Raw genomic sequence first — 9,280 nt, forward strand, 5'->3', positions numbered from 1 at the left:
GGTAGAATGTATTTTGTATAATGTATTCTCACACTAAAGAAGGGTAAATTTAAGTGCTGTTACATGCTACCTTGAATAGAAGTGTAAAATTTTGGACTTGATTCTTTTGGGCACTGAATGTATTGTATTTGTATCTTCCTCTTTATTCTAGCCTTCAGGTTCTAGTAAAGAAACTACCCCCTCTTATTGAGCATGTTACGCTTGATGGTGTGCCAGAACTTGTTATAAGATTTAAATCATCTGCAACGTGACGAATTGCTGAGCCTCCAGGAGGCCTTATCGAGGGAGGTGGCCCATTGGTTAGCACACTGGAGTCGCATCCGGGAGGAGGACGATTCAAACCCGTGTCCGGCCATCCTGATTCAGGATTTCCGTAATTTCCCTAAATCACTTCAGACAAATGCCAGGATGGTTCCTTTGAAGGGCACGGCCGACTTCCTTCCCCCAACCCTTCCCTAATCCGATGGGACAGATAACCCCGCTGTTTGGTTCCTTCCCCCAAATCAGCCGACCAACAAATCAGGCTGCCTTCGGTTATTACCTGCCCACATGACGCATATTCAAAGTACGTTACAATGCTGTCGCCCTCCACCCGCGCGATGGAGGAAAGGGACTGGTTAACGACTGAGCAAAGGCAACTGGCCTTTATATGAGAAATATGTGGAAAAGGTGGACCAATCATCACGCCTCCATTACAGGTCGTGTATTGGAGGTTCTGATGCTGGTCTCTCATGCCCCGCCGATGTCGGTGGCTCGCGTCCCGACACGATATCAACGATCACTACAGGCGGCACGTCGCCCTGATTGAACAATTGCAGGTCAACATTGATTTCTCTCCATCACTGATTCCTCGAGCAAACACTACATTCCAGGTAGACATGGGTCCGTGTCCACAGTCCAGAAGAAATGGGGCCGAGTAAATAAACATTAGTGCTACATGATAAAAGTTGTATTACAACAGCAATTGTGAAATACCCTGTATATTAGGTGAGGCGTGTAAGACGTTGTTCACGTTCGTGGTCCAAATTACCGAAACGAGATTTTCGGCAAATTGTAGTGCGTAGAGGGTGTGTAATTTTCTTGTGTGGTTAATCCAGTCAACTCCAGTAACAACGGAGATGAACTACCGTGGTGCAGGGTTTTTTTACTTTTGTAAATGGAACTTTGTACTATTAACTTATTCTTACGTAATTTTTTAGCAGAACAATATTGTAAGATATGAAAAGCACTATATTGCTTACGTACTACAGAATTAATTTATTGTAATCAGTTTTCGTCTTACAAGGCCATTTTCAAGCTTTAACTGACTATTGTCGTCAAAGAAGTTACAATGTTTGTGAACAACATTTGCAAACATGTTACGCTTGGACACTGAGGCATAAACACACAGTAAATGTCATATCTGACAGTGTAGTGATAAGGTAGTTTAAAAAGTAAAAAGTTGAATAGTAGATAAATAAGCTGACGGAAAAAACAATAGCAACTTCAAAAAATAATAAATGTAGAGTAATGAAATTTCGGGGATACGTTTGTCTAGGTAACATATTTAAGTGATTAACATTGCAAGAGCACAGGATAATGTAAGCGCGAGATAAGCCATTGTAGATGTGACATACTGGTACATCAATAACTTTGTAACCGACAGTACGTTCAAAGCAAGCTTGCAAACGTGGACTCGTTGTGTTGTACAGGTGCCGGATGTCAGTTAGTGGAATGGAGCTCCAAGGCTCTTGCACTTGGTCTGTCAACACAGGGACGGTTAATGCTGGTTGTGGATGATGTGGAGTTGTCCGATGATGTCCTGTACGTGCTCGATTAGAGACAGAACTGGCAATCGAGCAGACCAAACCAACATGTCGACACTCTGTAGAGAACTTACAGCAGCGGTATGCAGGCGAGCGATATCCAGTTGGAAACCACCCCCTGGATTGCTGCTCATGAATGGCAGCACGACACTTTGAATCACCAGGCTGACGTACAGTTTTGTAGTCAGGGTGCGTGCGATGACCATGAGAGTGGTGCTACTGCCATACGAAGTCGCACCTCAGACGATACCTCCAATTGTATGTCCAGTGTGTCTAGTCTCAGACAGGTTGTTTGCAGGCCCTCAGCTAGCCTCCTTCTAACCACTACACGGCCATCACTGGCACCGAGGCAGAACCAGCTTCCATCAGAAAATACAACAGACCTCAGTCAATACTCCAACGGGCTCTCACTTGACACTACTGAAGTCGCAAATGGCGGTGGTTTGGGGCCAGTGCAATCCAGCTACACGGCATCTGGCTCGGAACTGTTCTCGAAGTAACCGATTTGTAACAGTTCATTGTGTCACTGTGGTGCCAACTGCTGTTGCAGATGCAGTACGATGCGCCAGAGCCCCACGCCGAATACGATGTCCTTCCCTCTCGGTAGTACCACGTGGCCTTCCGGAGCTCGGTCTTCGCGCGACTGTACATTCACATGACCACCGCTGCCAACAATCATGCTCAGTGGCTACATTACCGCCAAGTGTTTCTGCAGTATCTAGAAGAAACATGTAGCTTCTCTTAGCTCTATTACAAGGTCTCGTTCAGACTCAGTGAGCTGATGATAATGCCATTCTTGACTAGCGTCAACTCACCATATCCAATCTCAAAGGAAACTAAGGCTCACGGCTGTATTTAAAGCAAACATAATTTGCATTCTCATACTGGCGCGAAATCTGAATAGACATCATCTTTCAGAATTAGAAAAATGCCTACCAACTTTCGTTTCTGTCGCGCAACTCCTTCTTGGTGTTGCGATTTTTTTACGGTCAATGTCGTATAAAGGTGGCAAACAGGAAGTACATTAACACTTTACTCGAAAACTGTGGCTATATAACAGTTTACATTAAGCAAGCAAACCAAATAAAATAAATAAGGAAAGATCTAGAAAGAAACAACATAAAAGAATCGAAAATATCAGACATAAATCTTTTTAAGAATAAAATATTAAACTTAAAAGGCGTTCAGTGCAAAAGAAATAAGAAATCGGGAACAACATCAGCAGGGGAAAGCAAAAGGCAACCGGAGGAGAAGATGAAGGAGTACTGGAAAAATAGAAAACAACAAGAAAAGAAGAGGAATTGAGGTTGTTACGTGATGCTAATTGGTCAATACGAAAACAAAAAAATGGCTCTGAGCACTATGCGACTTAACTTCTGAGGTCATCAGTCGCCTAGAACTTAGAACTAATTAAACCTAACTAACCTAAGGACGTCACACACATCCATGCCCGAGGCAGGATTCGAACCTACGACCGGAGCGGTCGCTCAGCTCCAGACTGTAGCGCCTAGAACCGCACGCCCACTCCGGCCGGTCGAAAATAAAGGAAAATTAGTTCATGACGAGACACCTTCAAGAGATGTTAAACATGAAAAGTGATACAGAAACCAATTAAAAGAAAGGATTAATAATTGTAACAATTGAACATATAGAGGGCATAGGCAATCTCAATAGAATAAAAGAAGTTAATAAATACAGGAAAATGGAGTAATATGAATGAACAAACATCTACATCTACATATACATCTACACCTACATAGCTGCTCTGCAATTCACACTTAAGTGCCTGGCAGAGGGTTCATCGAATCATTTTCATACTACTTCTCTACTATTCCTCTCTCAAATGGCGCGTGGGAAAAAGGAACACCTAAATCTTTCCGTTCGAGCTCTAATTTCTCTTATTTTATTATGATGATCATTTCTCCCTACGTAGGTGGGCGTCAACAAAATATTTTCGCATTCGGAAGAGAAAGTTGGCGATTGAAATTTTGTAAATAGATCTCGCCACAAAGAAAACCGCCTTTGTTTCAGTGACTGCTACCCCAACTCGCGTATCATATCAGTGACTCTCTCACCACTATTGCGCGATAACACGAAACGAGTTGCCCTTCTTTGCACTTTTTCGATGACATCCGACAATCTACCTGGTAAGGATCCCATACTGTGCAGCAATATTCCAGCAGAGGACAAGTGTAATGCAAGCTGTCTCTTTAGTGGGTTTGTCGCATCTTCTAAGCGTTCTGCCAACAAAGCGCAGTCTTTGTTTCGTCTTCCCCACAATATTATCTGTGGTGTCACCGCCAGACACCACACTTGCTATGTGGTAGCATTTAAATCGGCCGCGGTCCGGTAGTATACGTCGGACCCGCGTGTCGCCACTATCAGTAATAGCAGACCGAGCGCCACCACAAGGCAGGTCTAGAGAGACGTACTAGCACTCGCCCCACTTGTACAGCCGACTTTGCCAGAGATGGATTACTGACAATACGCTCTCATTTGCCGAGGCGATAGTTAGCATAGCCTTCAGCTAAGTCATTGGCTACGACCTAGCAAGGCGCCATTACCAGTTGTTATTGCTATCATACTTTTGTATCATCAAGAGCGATGTTCTACAAATGTGGATTAAAGTTAAGTATTACAGCAACTGCGTCCATTTTCTAAGTTCTCATTTCCTTTTAACTGTTCCAGACCTCACGCCAATCTGCGTGAGCTTAACGCGTGCCTTTCGGCTTCCTCTCGTTGTGACTTGGCTGTCTTGCTAAGTCACAACATTATCTACGTGGTCTTTCCAATTTAAGTTGCTCGTAAGTGTAATTCCTACGTATTTAGTCGAATTGACAGCCCTTAGATTTGTGCGATTTATCGTATACCCAAAATTTCTCGGATTTCTTTTAGTACCCATGTGGATGACCTCGCACTTTTGTTTGTTTAGTGCCAATTGCCACTTTTCACACCATACAGAAATTCTCTCTAGATCATTTTGTAATTGGAATTGATCGTCTGATGATTTTACTAGACGGTAAACTACAGCGCCATCTGCCAAAAATCTAAGGAGGCTGCTCAGATTATCACCTAGATCATTTATGTAAATCAGAAACAGCACAGGGCCTACGACGCTACCTTGCGGAACGCCAGATATAACTTCTGTTCTACTCGATGATTTACCGTCCATCACTACACACACACAGTGTGGAAAATAATGGAAAACTGAGAGAATTACGTGAAGTTTAGACGAGGGGAAGTTTTAAGCTGTGTATGGTCATTTAAAATTAATCAGGGCTGTGGGCTAGATGTTTGACGATTTCCAGGGCTCCCTGCAGATTCAGTTTTTGGTCCTTGTTTGCTAAAAGTGGCTTACACGGGACTGTGCGTGGTAATTGTGCCCGTCAACAAGTACACGCGCAGTACATGTGGAATCTGGATGCTGCAACCTCCAGCTGCTTTCGTGTTCACTGAGCCTACTTGCTGTGTCTCTATTTGACTGAACAATATATTACATATCACAACCAAAACAAGTAATTTTGAAAACTTAACACAACCGAAGCAAGTAATTTTGTGTACCCCACTGTTGGTTGGTAAGTGGGTCTTTTCTTTGTTACTGAAAATACACTGGGCTGTGGTGTTCTTCCCATAGTAGGAAAAGCTATAGTTGCAGAATTTATGTGTTTTTGCTTCAATATATGATGCCTCTCCTAGATATGGTATCGTACAACACTTCCTGCAGACAGGGGAAGGGACAGCAGATGGGGCATAGAGGACGGGTATAATTTTCAGTTTTTGTTTTCTATGCAATATGTGGTCAATCAGGATAGGACAAAATCCTTCCATTCAATGCTACACTGTTTTACATCTGTTCCCACGTTCGAAGAAGTTTTCGAAGCAGAGTTAGACAGAAAAATGGCTGAAATGGCTCTAAGCACTATGGGACTTAACAGCTGAGGTCATCAGTCCCCTAAACTTAGAACTACTTAAATCTAACTAACCTAAGAACATCACACACACCCATGCCCGAGGCAGGATTCGAACCTGCGACCGTAGCAGCCGCGTGGTTCCGGACTGAAAGTTAGACAGAATAAAATTTATTGCCTCAATCAGTCGCTACAATCCACTCCTGATTGATCACATCCACTGTCTTCAGAAAGTGGAGTACAATACCATAATCTAGAAGAGGTATCACAAAATTGTAGCAAAAGGACTGAAATCCTACAACTATTGGATTTCCTGAAGAGCACGACAGCAGAGTGTATTTTAATTGCAAAGATAAGACCCAGTTACTAGCCAGCAGTGAGACACACAAAATTACTCGTCCAGATTGTGATAAGCTTTATATTGAGCGATCAGGCAGAGACATAGCATCTAGGATAGTTGAAGATGAATGCTGCTGAATTCTGACACCAAATTTTCGTAGCATGTCCTGAGTGAGGGTCAGAGCTACCAGCCACAGTCCCATGTCCTTTACTTAGCAAACAGAGGCCAAAAGCTCAGTCTGCTGAAAGCCCTGAGAATCAACAAATAGTTAGTCCACAACCCTGACCTAATCTTAAATAACCAAACACAGCTTAAAACTTCCCCTCTTCTAAACTACACACAATTCTCTTCGTTTTTCATTACTTCTAACACTGCCTGTCCCTTCATATTATTCTATTTTCCTGTATTTATTGATTTCTTTTATTTTATTGAAATTGCCTATGTACTCCATATATGTGTCGAAAAACGCTTCCTTATTCGGAAAGTAAGGACGGGAAACTACAAGCAAGACGCAAAGAAATGAGGTGGAATCCACATTAAATGTTAATTTGATCGTTTGGGAAGAAGATTATGCTCTAGCTAGCAATGGGGGAAATTCGGCAGAACATTAGGGCTCCTTCACAAGTCTGAATTGAAATGAGGCTCCGCTGCAATGAACAAGACAGTAGGTAAGGAATGTAACTATGGTCTCATTAGCGGAGAATAAATTTTCATCTGTTGAAAAACACGGAATACGTAGAATATTATGAAAGCTTTTTCTCAGATGTAAGTCGCTGATGTATCTATTACAGCTTTTAGTTCTTTCTTTTAATTACATTCTCTATCACTTTCCATGTTTAATACTTTTTGAAGGTGACTCGTCAAGAACCAGTTTTATTTTTTTGGTTTGTTTATTAATGTAAACTATTGTATATAGACACTGTTTTCCAGTTTAGAGGTAAAGTTTTTTTATTTATTGTTCAACTTTTTACCTTTTAAATTGCATTACCATTTCATTGTCAAAGACGTCATTGACTGTGTGTTTCTGCCTCAATCTAGATGTGTAAGGTCTTTTGCAATGTTATTACAAACATCGTAACTTCTTTGTCGACAGAACTTAGTTAAAGTCTGATAATGACCTTGTAAACTGAAAACAGGTTAACAATGTAGTGCTTTTCATTCATTGGAACGCTGTACTTTTATAAGGCATTCGCAAGCTTTTGAAAAGATCAGTGCAGTGCTAGAACGCTTATTAATGTCAGCGTTGAAACTTTTCACAGACGTATCCAAGAAATATGCTTAAGTTGAAAGACAAGGCGGTCGTAATAGGCTATCGCGGTGAAACACCACTAGTTGGTCTCTTAGAGTCAGGCTCCGCCTCTACGTTCAGCAAAAAGGTAGCTCTACTACAATCAGATAAAACGTATTTCCTCTTAGCACCAATTTAAACGACGTAGACAAATGGTTGCTACCATTGTTACAAATGGAAACAACTGAGAAAAAGATGGAGCTCCCTCAACCTTATCAGAACTGGCCACGCCGTGAACAAAGCGACACTACGTAAGTGGGGAATGACCAGTGCGAACGCGACTACGAGACATCGGAACAAACATTGGATCACAGTTTGCACGATTTCCCGAACACAAAATTCATGAGGACCTGGAAAGACCTAGCAATCGCAACACCTGCAGCAATCAACTGGCCGAAGTCTTTGGATATCCAACTATGACGGGAAATGGCTATCTCGACCTGTTCTAGCTACTGTTGGCGCTCCAGTTTCCATTACTACCTTATACGCTTTCACTGTTTGATGTTAACGTGTGCCAATTTAATGTGTGTACTTGTCAACTTTAGTTTTCAGAATGAGATTTTCACTCTGCAGCTGAGTGTGCGCTGATATGAAACTTCCTGGCAGATTAAAACTGTGTGCCCGACCGAGACTCGAACTCGGGACCTTTGCCTCATTCTGGAAACATCCCCCAGGCTGTGGCTAAGCCATGTCTCCCCAATATCCTTTCTTTCAGGAGTGCTAGTTCTGCAAGGTTTGCAGGAGAGCTTCTGTAAAGTTTGGAAGTAGGAGACGAGGTGCTGGCAGAAGTAAAGCTGTGAGTACCGGGTATGAGTCGTGCTTCGGTAGCTCAGTTGGTAGAGCACTTGCCCGCGGAAGGCAAAGGTCCCGAGTTCGAGTCTCGGTCGGGCACACAGTTTTAATCTGCCAGGAAGTTTCGTAACTATAGTTTTGTAAGCAATACGCTGAACAAATAAAAACCTTAGCTTCTAGTGTATCAGAAGGGGCTTAAAAAACTCTTTTAGTTGTGTGCGTGTACTCGGGTTTAAGTGAATTACTTTTGCAGAATCAAGTAAATAGCCAAAAGGCTTGATGCGACCGAACCTGGCTAGAGCGCTCCATTTGGTGGTCTTTTGGAGGCGATTACTGACTCCGGCCGCCTTGTGTCTCAATTTTAACCGATTTATAGTACACTTTTGTGAAAATTGTCATCATTAATATTTACGAGCGTTGTATAACTTTTCAAGACGTTTGGAACGCAATTAAAAAGAGTTATAGTTCCATTTAAAATAAAAAACGGACAAATGAGAGTACGACAAACTTAATTATGTATAGAAGGGAGTCAGGCAGGAATTATGTATAGAAGGGAGTCAGGCAGGGTTGTAGGGGTAGACTACATTGAGCAAGCAGTAAAGGAAACCAGAGAAAACCTTCAGAGAGAAGAAATAAAAGCTTCGAGGTTTAGCCACGACACGTAGTCCTGTCAGAGAGAGCAAAGGACTTGGAAGAACATTTAATCGGATTGGACAGCGTTTTGAAAAGAGGATATAAGATGAAAATCAACAACAGTAAGACAAGGAGAATGAAATTCAGTCGAATTAAATCAGGTGATGCTGAGGGAATTAGATTAGGAAACGAGACACTTAAAATAGTAGATGAGTTCTGCTATTTAGGCGGCAAAATACGAGTAATTGATGATGGCCCAAGCAGAGAGAATATAAAATGAAGGCTGGCAATGGCAAGAAAAGCGTTTCTGAAGAAGAGAAATTTAACATCGAATAGAGATTTAAGTGTCAGGAAGTCTTTTCTGAAGTTATTTTGAGTGTAGCTATGTATGGAAGCTACACATGGAAGACGAAGAGTTAAGATAAGAAGAGAACAGAGGCTTTTGATATGTGATGCTACAGGCGAATGCTTAAGATTAGACGGGCAGATCGTGTAACTACTGAAGAGGTACTGA

General features: G+C 42.1%; 1 non-coding gene across 1 annotated transcript; it reads left to right on the forward strand.

The window, feature by feature from the left end:
* Positions 1–8,158: 8,158 nt before the first annotated feature.
* On the forward strand, positions 8,159–8,233 carry Trnap-cgg. Its single transcript has one exon. It is a non-coding gene; the product is annotated as a tRNA-Pro (tRNA).
* The last annotated feature ends 1,047 nt before the right edge of the window (positions 8,234–9,280 follow it).

The sequence above is a fragment of the Schistocerca piceifrons genome, chromosome 3 (assembly GCF_021461385.2).
Source record: "Schistocerca piceifrons isolate TAMUIC-IGC-003096 chromosome 3, iqSchPice1.1, whole genome shotgun sequence".
NCBI classification, from domain to species: Eukaryota; Metazoa; Arthropoda; class Insecta; order Orthoptera; family Acrididae; genus Schistocerca; species Schistocerca piceifrons.